The sequence below is a fragment of the Entelurus aequoreus genome, linkage group LG17 (genome assembly GCF_033978785.1).
Source record: "Entelurus aequoreus isolate RoL-2023_Sb linkage group LG17, RoL_Eaeq_v1.1, whole genome shotgun sequence".
NCBI lineage: Eukaryota > Metazoa > Chordata > Actinopteri > Syngnathiformes > Syngnathidae > Entelurus > Entelurus aequoreus.
Genome location: NC_084747.1, coordinates 45652377 through 45662457, shown reverse-complemented (window position 1 = coordinate 45662457; position 10081 = coordinate 45652377). Strand labels below are relative to the sequence as shown.

Here is a 10081-nt window from a genome sequence, read left to right as displayed (position 1 = left end):
TTAATTGTTCAAAGAACTCCGGCTTATTAGTGATTCCCAGAGCCCAAAAAAAGTCTGCGGGCTATAGAGCGTTTTCTATTCGGGCTCCAATATTATGGAATGCCCTCCCGGTAAAAGTTAGAGATGCTACCTCAGTAGAAGCATTTAAGTCTCATCTTAAAACTCATTTGTATACTCTAGCCTTTAAATAGACTCCCTTTTTAGACCAGTTGATCTGCCGTTTCTTTTCTTTTCTTTTCTACTCTGCTCCGGGGTGGACCGCTAGCCTGTCCATCAGATGGGGACATCTCTACGCTGCTGACCCGTCTCCACTCGGGATGGTTCCCGCTGGCCCCACCATGGACTGGACTTTCGCTGATGTGTTGGACTTTCACAATATTATGTCAGACCCACTCGACACCGAGGATGTCGTTGTGGCTTGTACAGCCCTTTGAGACACTTGTGATTTAGGGCTATATAAATAAACATTGATTGATTGATTGATTGAATTCAGTTATCTCCCTCTGAAAAATGAAAAAAAAAAAAACACTACAAGTATTGAATTTGTACCTGATTTGGGGGAGGAAATTTAACATATTTTGTCTTTTTCCCATCGCAAACAAAAACACATAGTTTTTTAATGACGAAAAGGGCATCACATATAACATAAAAACAACTTGATGTGTATTGTTTTTGATTGATTGATTGATTGAAACTTTTATTAGTAGATTGCACAGTGAAGTACATATTCCGTACAATTGACCACGAAATGGTAACACCCGAATAAGTTTTTCAACTTGTTTAAGTCGGGGTCCATGATACATGATACAGATATACTATCAGATATATACTATCATCATAATACAGTCATCACACAAGATAATCATCAGAGTATATACATTGAATTATTTACATTATTTACAATGTGAGGCCTGGATTTGCAGAGAATATTTATTCTGGTGAAAGTGCAAATTATGTCAAAGTGTTATCCCGCTTTCATGACATACACTGTTTTGGGACCCCGATAAGTGTAACTTCCGTTTAAAGGGGCCTCAAGGGTTAAATATTTAATTTCACAGTCTTTTGTGTTACTTTTATAGTAAAACAGGGGTGCCGACGTTTTGGGAATCAAAACCAGATCTTGTTTTAGTACCTTGTTAAATATGCTTTATGTTTTATATAGATAGACTGAGTATAAAAATGTGGTTGATACAAATTGAACAATTGATTTACTTCTGTTGAAAAACATTTGCAAACCACTAAGTGAGACCCTGAATTCGTTTTTGTACCATGAGTGACATTTTTACATTTGAAGAGTATACCTTGCTGGCCTTGGGAGTAAGGCGTTACCATGGAGACCACCACAAAGCCCTATGGGGTACCTTAGTGAACAGATTGTACCTCCTGCTGTACCAGTACTTATGACTGTTTACTTCTTTTTATCACTTGTAGCACTTGACACCACACAAAGAGGATTTGTTTCCAAAGCTCCTTTTCTACCAAAGGTCTTCCACACACAGGAAGTTCCTGTCAATGAGGACTATCATGTGGGGGGGGGGGGGGGGAATGCAGCAAATACTGCATTGTGATGCTGCAACATGCCTTGTAAACTTGTACAGTGTATGCAGTAATGTACATCTCTTCTGACTGTTGTGTGGTGTGTTCAAAGTGGCCTTCACGTGGAGCACATTTTTAGGTTCATTTGCAGTGTTTTGTTTGGTTTAAATGTGCAATGCTGTGTCCTTTTTTCATTTTTAAAACATTGATTTTGCAATACAGAGCTGATATATCAAGTGCACAAACTACTATACACACTGTACAATGCAATTTATAACAATGATAATATTACATGTAAATGGAAAAGGACAGCAAATATAATATCCATATAGAGAAGGCTGACATCAACTTAATCATATTGTTGTATTTGCTGCCTCTTTATATTTTTTAACGACGCAATAAGAATTTTTATTTTTTTTTACTTTGGAACTTCAAAACACACATTCAATTTATCTGATGTAAAATGAATATTTTTTAAACTTAAAGAGCACATCACCTATAAATACTTTCCGCTAAGACAGCAATAACCTATCTGACTAATGACACACATGGTTACTGAGCTCAAATTATTTTACTTTTTATTTCAATGAAGCAATGCAGATAATGTGCCTCTATACATGTTAATGCTTCCCAGCTTGCATTTGAATGTAACATAACCGCTTACACCATTTTGCATGCTTTGACGATAATCCAAATATCTTACAGCAACTTTGTAACACTGACAGTGTGCCATTATTTCTTGCAGGCTTTTTCTACTCTGGGGAAAGCTGGGAGCTTTTTAACTAAACGCTAAGTATTGATGAATCTTTTTTGCACATTTTTGTTGAAAGAAATAATAAAATATTTGTAGAACATTCCTTGCATTGTGTATTGCTTTCAACGTTTTAGCCAATTCCACTTTAAAAATATTTTTGCATGATTTAAAATAAATTTTAGAACATTTTTATTCACAAATGTATTTTTTGCTATTATTTTATACAATTACTTCACATATATTATGTATATACTTCAAATATAATTGTAGCCAATCTTTGTTTTAAATCTGGTGCTCCTGCAAAACCACTAGACCAGACGAAGCCCAAACGTACTCCTTGTGGCATCTGTATCACAGTTTGAAAGCTAATGCTCAAAATATTTAAACAGAAGCTGGCAGATTAATATTTTTTCTCCAAATAAAAGAAAATTCAAACCAATCGAATGCATAATTAAAATATTGGATTATTCCATATGATATAAATCAATTCAAACAAAAATGTATTTACTAAAATATTATAATGATAACCTTCCAGAGACTATTATTGAACACATATGAAAAAAAGTATAACTATAATCGGAAAAATAATCCAATAACTAAATAATAATATATCCAGGAAGTGATAAATTTAAAAAAATCAACAGTTAATTTATATTTTATTTATCAATGTAATAAATTATTTGGACAGTTTTGATAAACTATCTAATATTTTAACAATTTCTAAAATTGTCTTAATATTTATTTAATTCAGGAACAACAACCCTTTGAGTCGTTATGTACTCAAACAGTAAAAAAAATTATTCAAATGAAATTCTATGCATTTATAAAATTTTACAATTATATAAATATTTATCATATTAATTATTCATTTTCTGAAACTCATACATGGACCTGTAATTTAGTTACTTAGCACGACTGTTTCACATCATGTTTATGATTAATTTCATTAATGGAACATATCATAAATCATTTCACATTTTAACTAATGGATTTGTATTTAAATATTACTTTATATGTATTTAATTCAGGAACAAAAACCTTTTGAATCATTAGGTACTCAAACAGTAAAAAAACAAAACAAAGTTCAGTCATTATTCAAATGAAATTCTATGCATTTATAAAATTATATGAATCTTTATCATATTGAAAATAATTGTTAATTTTCTGAAACCCATACATGGACCTGTAATTTAGTTACTTAACACGATTATTTCACATCGTGTTTATGATTAATTTCATTAATAGAAAATATCGTAAATTATTTCACATTTTAACTAATGGATTGTATTTAAATATTACTTTATATTTATTTAATTCAAGAACAAAAACCTTTTGAATCATTAGGTACTCAAACAGTGGGAAAAGAAAAAGTTCAGTCATTATTAAAATGAAATTCTATGCTTTTATAAAATTATATAAATATTTATCATATTAAAATGAATTGTTCATTATCCTGAAACCCTTACATGGACCTGTAATTTAGTTACTTTAACACGATTATTTCACATCGTTCATCCATCCATCCATCTTCTTCCGCTTATCCGAGGTCGGGTCGCGGGGGCAGCAGCCTAAGCAGGGAAGCCCAGACTTCCCTCTCCCCAGCCACTTCGTCCAGCTCTTCCCGGGGGATCCCGAGGCGTTCCCAGGCCAGCCGGGAGACATAGTCTTCCCAACGTGTCCTGGGTCTTCCCCGTGGCCTCCTACCGGTCGGACGTGCCCTAAACACCTCCCTAGGGAGGCGTTCGGGTGGCATCCTGACCAGATGCCCGAACCACCTCATCTGGCTCCTCTCGATGTGGAGGAGCAGCGGCTTTACTTTGAGCTCCTCCCGGATGGCAGAGCTTCTCACCCTATCTCTAAGGCCGCTTGTACCCGTGATCTTTTCCTTTCGGTCATAACCCAAAGCTCATGACCATAGGTGAGGATGGGAACGTAGATCGACCGGTAAATTGAGAGCTTTGCCTTACGGCTCAGCTCCTTCTTCACCACAACGGATCGATACAGCGTCCGCATTACTGAAGACGCCGCACCGATCCGCCTGTCGATCTCATGATCCACTCTTCCCTCTTCTATTTCACATCGTGTTTATGACTAATTTCATTAATAGAAATATCGTAAACCCACATCTGCGGTCCTCTCCAAGGTTTCTCATAGTCATTCTCATTGACGTCCCACTGGGTTGTGAGTTTTTCTTTGCCCTTATGTGGGCGCTGAACCGCAGATGTCGTTCTGGCTTGTGCAGCCCTTTGAGACACTTGTGATTTAGGGCTATATAAATTGATTGATTGATTGATTGAGACTTTTATTAGTAGGTTGCACAGTGAAGTACATATTCCGTACAATTGACCACTAAATGGTAACACCCGAATAAGTTTTTCAACTTGTTTAAGTCGGGGTCCACTTAAATTGATTCATGATACAGATATATACCATCATATATACTATCATCATAATACAGTCATCACACAAGATAATCACATTGAATTATTTACATTATTTACAAACAGGGGTGTGGAGGGGGGGGGGGGTAGGATATGGACAGCAAGTAGTGGACATAGAGAGAGAGAGAGAGAGAGAGAGAGAGAGAGAGAGAGAGAGAGAGAGAGAGAGAGAGAGAGAGAGAGAGAGAGAGAGAGAGAGAGAGAGAGAGAGAGAGAGATCAGAAGGCATAAGAAAAAGTATCTGCATTTGATTGTTTACATTTGATTATTAGCATTTGATTATTAGCAATCCGGGGAGGGTGCTAGTTAAGGGTTGTAAACTTTTATTGCGGTTTTGAAGGAGGATAGAGATGAAAGGCGTATAAAATAATAATAGCAAAAAATAAACATTGATAGATTGATTGATTGATTGATTAAAACGAAATTCTATGCATTTATAAAATTATATAAATATTTTTCATATTAAAATGAATTGTTCATTTCCTGAAACCCATACATGGACCAGTAATTTAGTTACTTAGCACGTTTATTTCACATCGTGTTTATGATTAATTTCATTAATAGAAAATATCATAAATAATTTCACATTTTAACTAATGCATTTGTACTTAAACATTACTTTATAATTGTTTAAGTTTAGACATCAAATATTATTTCAGTCACTTGTTGCTCAAAATGTGAAAGTTTTCCTCTTGTAGGTTTTACGGTAGAGTGACGTCACATAGTGGAGAATGGGTTTTTAAAAAAAAGCATTGCGCACATCGTTTTTTACGGTAAATGTTGAACAGAAATCCCGGCTTCTGATTGGCTGAGCGTCCACAGTCCTCTCTACTGTGCTATGCCAATCTTCTTTCAGCGCATCAACGGTGCCTTCCGATCTGCTGACTGACCGCCGGAGCTGTCACTTCCACGGGGAGAGACACGAACTATGCACTGGTGGGATTAATTTTAAAGAACAATAATCCTCGACAGCAGGTGAGTTCCTATTTTAAAGTGTGTGACATTGAGGAACCTGTTGTCGCTTGGAGCATTAGTTTTGAGGAAGGAGGGTCGTCTGTGATGTCACCTTTTTTAAAACACAAAGTGCTTCTTCGTCTCATTTATTTTGTATACCAACTACATAAACAAGAGCGTTTTTATTAATATTGTTCGATAAGTGTAACGGTTAGTGGTTGTATGTTCTGTTATTGGCGGCGGGTGATAGCAGGCTGAGCTAGCTTCTTCGCTAGTAGCTCCATTCATTCCTAATGGCAGCGTTAGCTTACAGTAGATTTGAGTTCCCAGCCTGGAGAGGTTAACATCTTCCTTCTGGCGTTATGTGATATACACTTCGCATGTCGAGGACATAGTCCTTAAAAATCACCTCTGATAAATGGATAATCGCATTAGGATTAGAAATTACACCGGCTGGTTCATTTTTCTCCACCTAAAAATGTCCCATCTTGACAGCCATGTTTATAATACAGTATGCACCTCAGTTATGGAACTCATAGGCACGTTAACTAAACATTTGCTGGCAAATAAATAACTACAAAGTAAACATACATGTTTGTTTATTTCATCTACAGGAGTAATTATCATTCTAGAGGCTAATCTTTCCTGTGATAAAATGGCAAGCAAGGTAATCAAAAAGGTCAATCAACAAACGAGATTTCTCTACAGAATCTCCTCTCTGGTCAACAAAAGCACCTTGAAGATTCTAGCGAGAACTCTCATTCAACCCTTTTTCGATTACGCATGCACCTCCTGGTACCCCAGCACCTCCAAAACCCTCAAATCTAGACTCCAAACATTCCAGAACAAGCTAGTCAGATTACTTCTAGACCTCCACCCCAGATCACACCTCACTCCTACCCACTTCTCCAAAGTGGGCTGGTTCAGGGTGGAGGACAGAGTAAAACAACTTGCACTGAGCCTAGTCTATAAAATCCGCTACACCTCCTTGATACCGAAGTACATGTCAAACTACTTCCATAACGTAAATGACCGCCATAACCACAACACCAGGGGGAGCTCCACTAACCACGTTAAACCCAGATTCCGATCTAACAAAGGTCTTAAAGGGGCCAGTAGAACCTCTGCTTTGTTTTAATAAATCCTAAGCCTACTATACTACTGCATTTTAATGTTGGTCATTAGTGATAGGGCTAGGCGATATGGACGAAAAAGTATATCTTTTATATATTTTTACTTAAACTCGATATTCAACATTTATCTTGATATATTTTCCGGTGAAAGTATACATATAAAGATATTCATTTTTGAGCGAGATTCACTGAAATTGAAGTGAATGACAACTGTACTGTAAACAGTCAGTGGCACTTTTATTAACCCAGTTAGTCAAGATGGGTATTAACAGCACAGAAAATAAACTGTTTAAGTAGCACAGAATTACATAACATAAATAAAATAGAAAAATATTCTTTCTACGTAAAATAAATAACATAGCTGTGCAAATAATACAAAACGTATCAAACTCAGATAAAAAATACATTTGCAGGCAGGCACTTTTTAATTCCCAGTCGACGATGTAATGGACTGTCACACACGTACGGTTCTGGTCAGCGCCAAGTAACTTGACTTAATTACGCGGCTATGATCTTCCTCACTTTGGCATACATTTTTGGCAGCATATCTCGTGCGAAATATGCCCGGCTTGGCAACTTGAGAACAGTTTTGATTTGGGCTTACATGATAAACTCAAATGAATACTTTATCCAGACGCATACATTTGTCCAAATGTTGCCAAGTAGACGCATTGTGGGTTTCCTGGACGTCGTCTCCATCGCTAAAAGAAAAATCTGAAGAAAAGAAAATTCCTCTGCCATCTTCCACTAGTTTTTTTTAATATATAATTCGCTCGCTTGAAACTTTCACTGGAGCTGCTGAAAAAACTTCCTAGGCCATATTGCATACGTATTCAAGCTGAAATCATAAAACTACCTCATGAAAGCACGCCTGAAGGTGTGTTTTTGTGTACACAATACGTGGGAGGCGACAATAAATGTCAATAAAAGAGTGCGCTGGTTATTTATTTGCCTTTCCATTTCCAGAAACATTTTCCTTATTGCATTATGTCAAAACCATAACTGTAACCATCATAAAACCGTTACTTTCTGTTCTGTGTTGGGTAATGAAGTGTGTATTAATGAATATACTGTACATACATACATACATACATACATACATACATACATACATACATATATGTGTATATATATATATATATATATATATATATACAAACGTATGTGTATATATACAAACGTGTATATATATATGTGTGTGTATATATATATATATACAAACGTGTATATATATATGTATATATACAAACGTATATATACATATATATATATATATATATATATATATATATATATATATATATATATATATATATATATATATATATATATATAGTATATATACGTTTGTGTATGTATATATATACGTTTGTGTATGTATATATATATATATATATATACATATATATATATATATATATATTAGGGCTGCAACGAACAACTAATTTGATAATCGATTAATCTGTCGTTTATTACTTTGATTAATCGATTAATAATCGGATAAAAGAGACAAACTACATTTCTATAATTTCCAGTATTTTATTGAAAAAAAACAGCATACTGGCACCATACTTATTTTGATTATTGTTTCTCAGCTGTTTGTAAATGTTGCAGTTTATAAATAAAGGTTCATAAAAAAATTGCGCATAGCATAGATCCAACGAAACGATGACTAAATTAATCGCCAACTATTTTTTTAATCGATTTAATCTATTAGTTGCTGCAGCGCTAATATATATATATATATATATATATATATATATATATATATATATATATATATATATATATATATATATATATATATATATACCGTATATTACCAAATAGTAGCCCGGGCGTTTATTTTACAAAATGGGGTCAGACCCCGGGCGGCTATTAGGACATGGGCGGTTATTTGCACAAGGCTTTTATTTATTTTTGCACCAGCCTGCACCAGGCCATTATTTGGTTACAATGGTTACTGTCAAGTATTTTTTTTTCATACAAACAATTTTAAATGTAAAAGCTATTGTAAACATACAAACAAAAAAACAAGACTATCAAAAGACAAGAGATCAACAAGGCCTCAACATGGCAGTACTGCAACAATTGTCAAATAGAATACCAATACTAAAAATAAATACACTTTTTAAATAAAGCAGCCTACTGGGAAAAATAAAATGATGGTACCAAGTACTCAAGTATTAAAAAACACACCATCAAAACAGAACAATAATACCGTCACTTAAATAAAATAAAGGCTACAGTACTCCAAGTTTTAAATAAAGAAGCATACAAGAAAAATACAATTATGGTACCAAGTACTCAAGTATTAAAAAACACACCATCAAAACAGAACTATAATACCGTCACTTAAATAAAATAAAGGCTACAGTACTCCAAGTTTTAAATAAAGAAGCATACAAGAAAAATACAATTATGGTACCAAGTACTCTATAAAACCATCAAAACAATAATACTGCAGCAAACGCAACCCCAAATGCAACTCAACCCCACTCATCATCCTCCTCCTCCTCCTCTCCCTCACCCCCCTCATCATCATCCTCCTTTTCAATCACAAGTTCATTGAGGAACTGCTGTTCCTCATCACTCTCCTCCTCTTCCTGAACCACAGCAGCAGCCTGCTGTCTAGCCCTCAACAGCATCTCTCTGCCTGCCTGACATGGCTGTCCCTTCTTGAAGCAGTAAATGAGCTGGTCCTCACTCCCATCAGCTGCCACCGTCAGCCCACACACCTTGTAGGATACCAAAAAGCAACATCCAGCTATGGCTACCGTTTGCAACACGGACACACGGACACACACACACACACACACACACACACACACGATTAAGCCAGCCACTTGTTGCACCAAACACCACCCCGGTGTCTCTCGTGTCACTCGCGGTGACATACAACTCCTTTGCCTTAATGCTGATCATTTTGCGGGACACACGGTGGTTCAGTCCACGAATGTGATGTATCCACTGACACAAATTAGCATCAAGCTCGTCGCTCACTTTCTTCCTACCTCCATCCGGGGGGGGGGGGGGGGGGGGCGTTTTTCATCGATTGCCGACTGAGATAGTAGTTCTCCCTTTTTTGTAACCATTCTCGTACACGTTTTGGGTCAACGTTAAACTGCCTGGCCGCTGCCAAACCAGAGTTCTGCTCCGCATACTTCACAATCGCTAGCTTGAACTTTAAGTCAAGTCAAACTTTCTCTTCTTCCCCCTTAAAGTATTCCCGTCCATCAGTTGTGGTGTACCGGTATCCTGTT

General features: G+C 35.9%; 1 protein-coding gene across 1 annotated transcript in view; it reads left to right on the top strand.

Moving 5' to 3' along the window:
- Window positions 1–5556: 5556 nt before the first annotated feature.
- me2 (malic enzyme 2, NAD(+)-dependent, mitochondrial) overlaps window positions 5557–10081 on the top strand; it is a 28499-nt gene continuing 23974 nt past the window's right edge. Inside the window, 1 exon segment of the mRNA XM_062024268.1 lies at window positions 5557–5706. The gene's annotated coding sequence lies outside the window, so the exon portion shown is untranslated.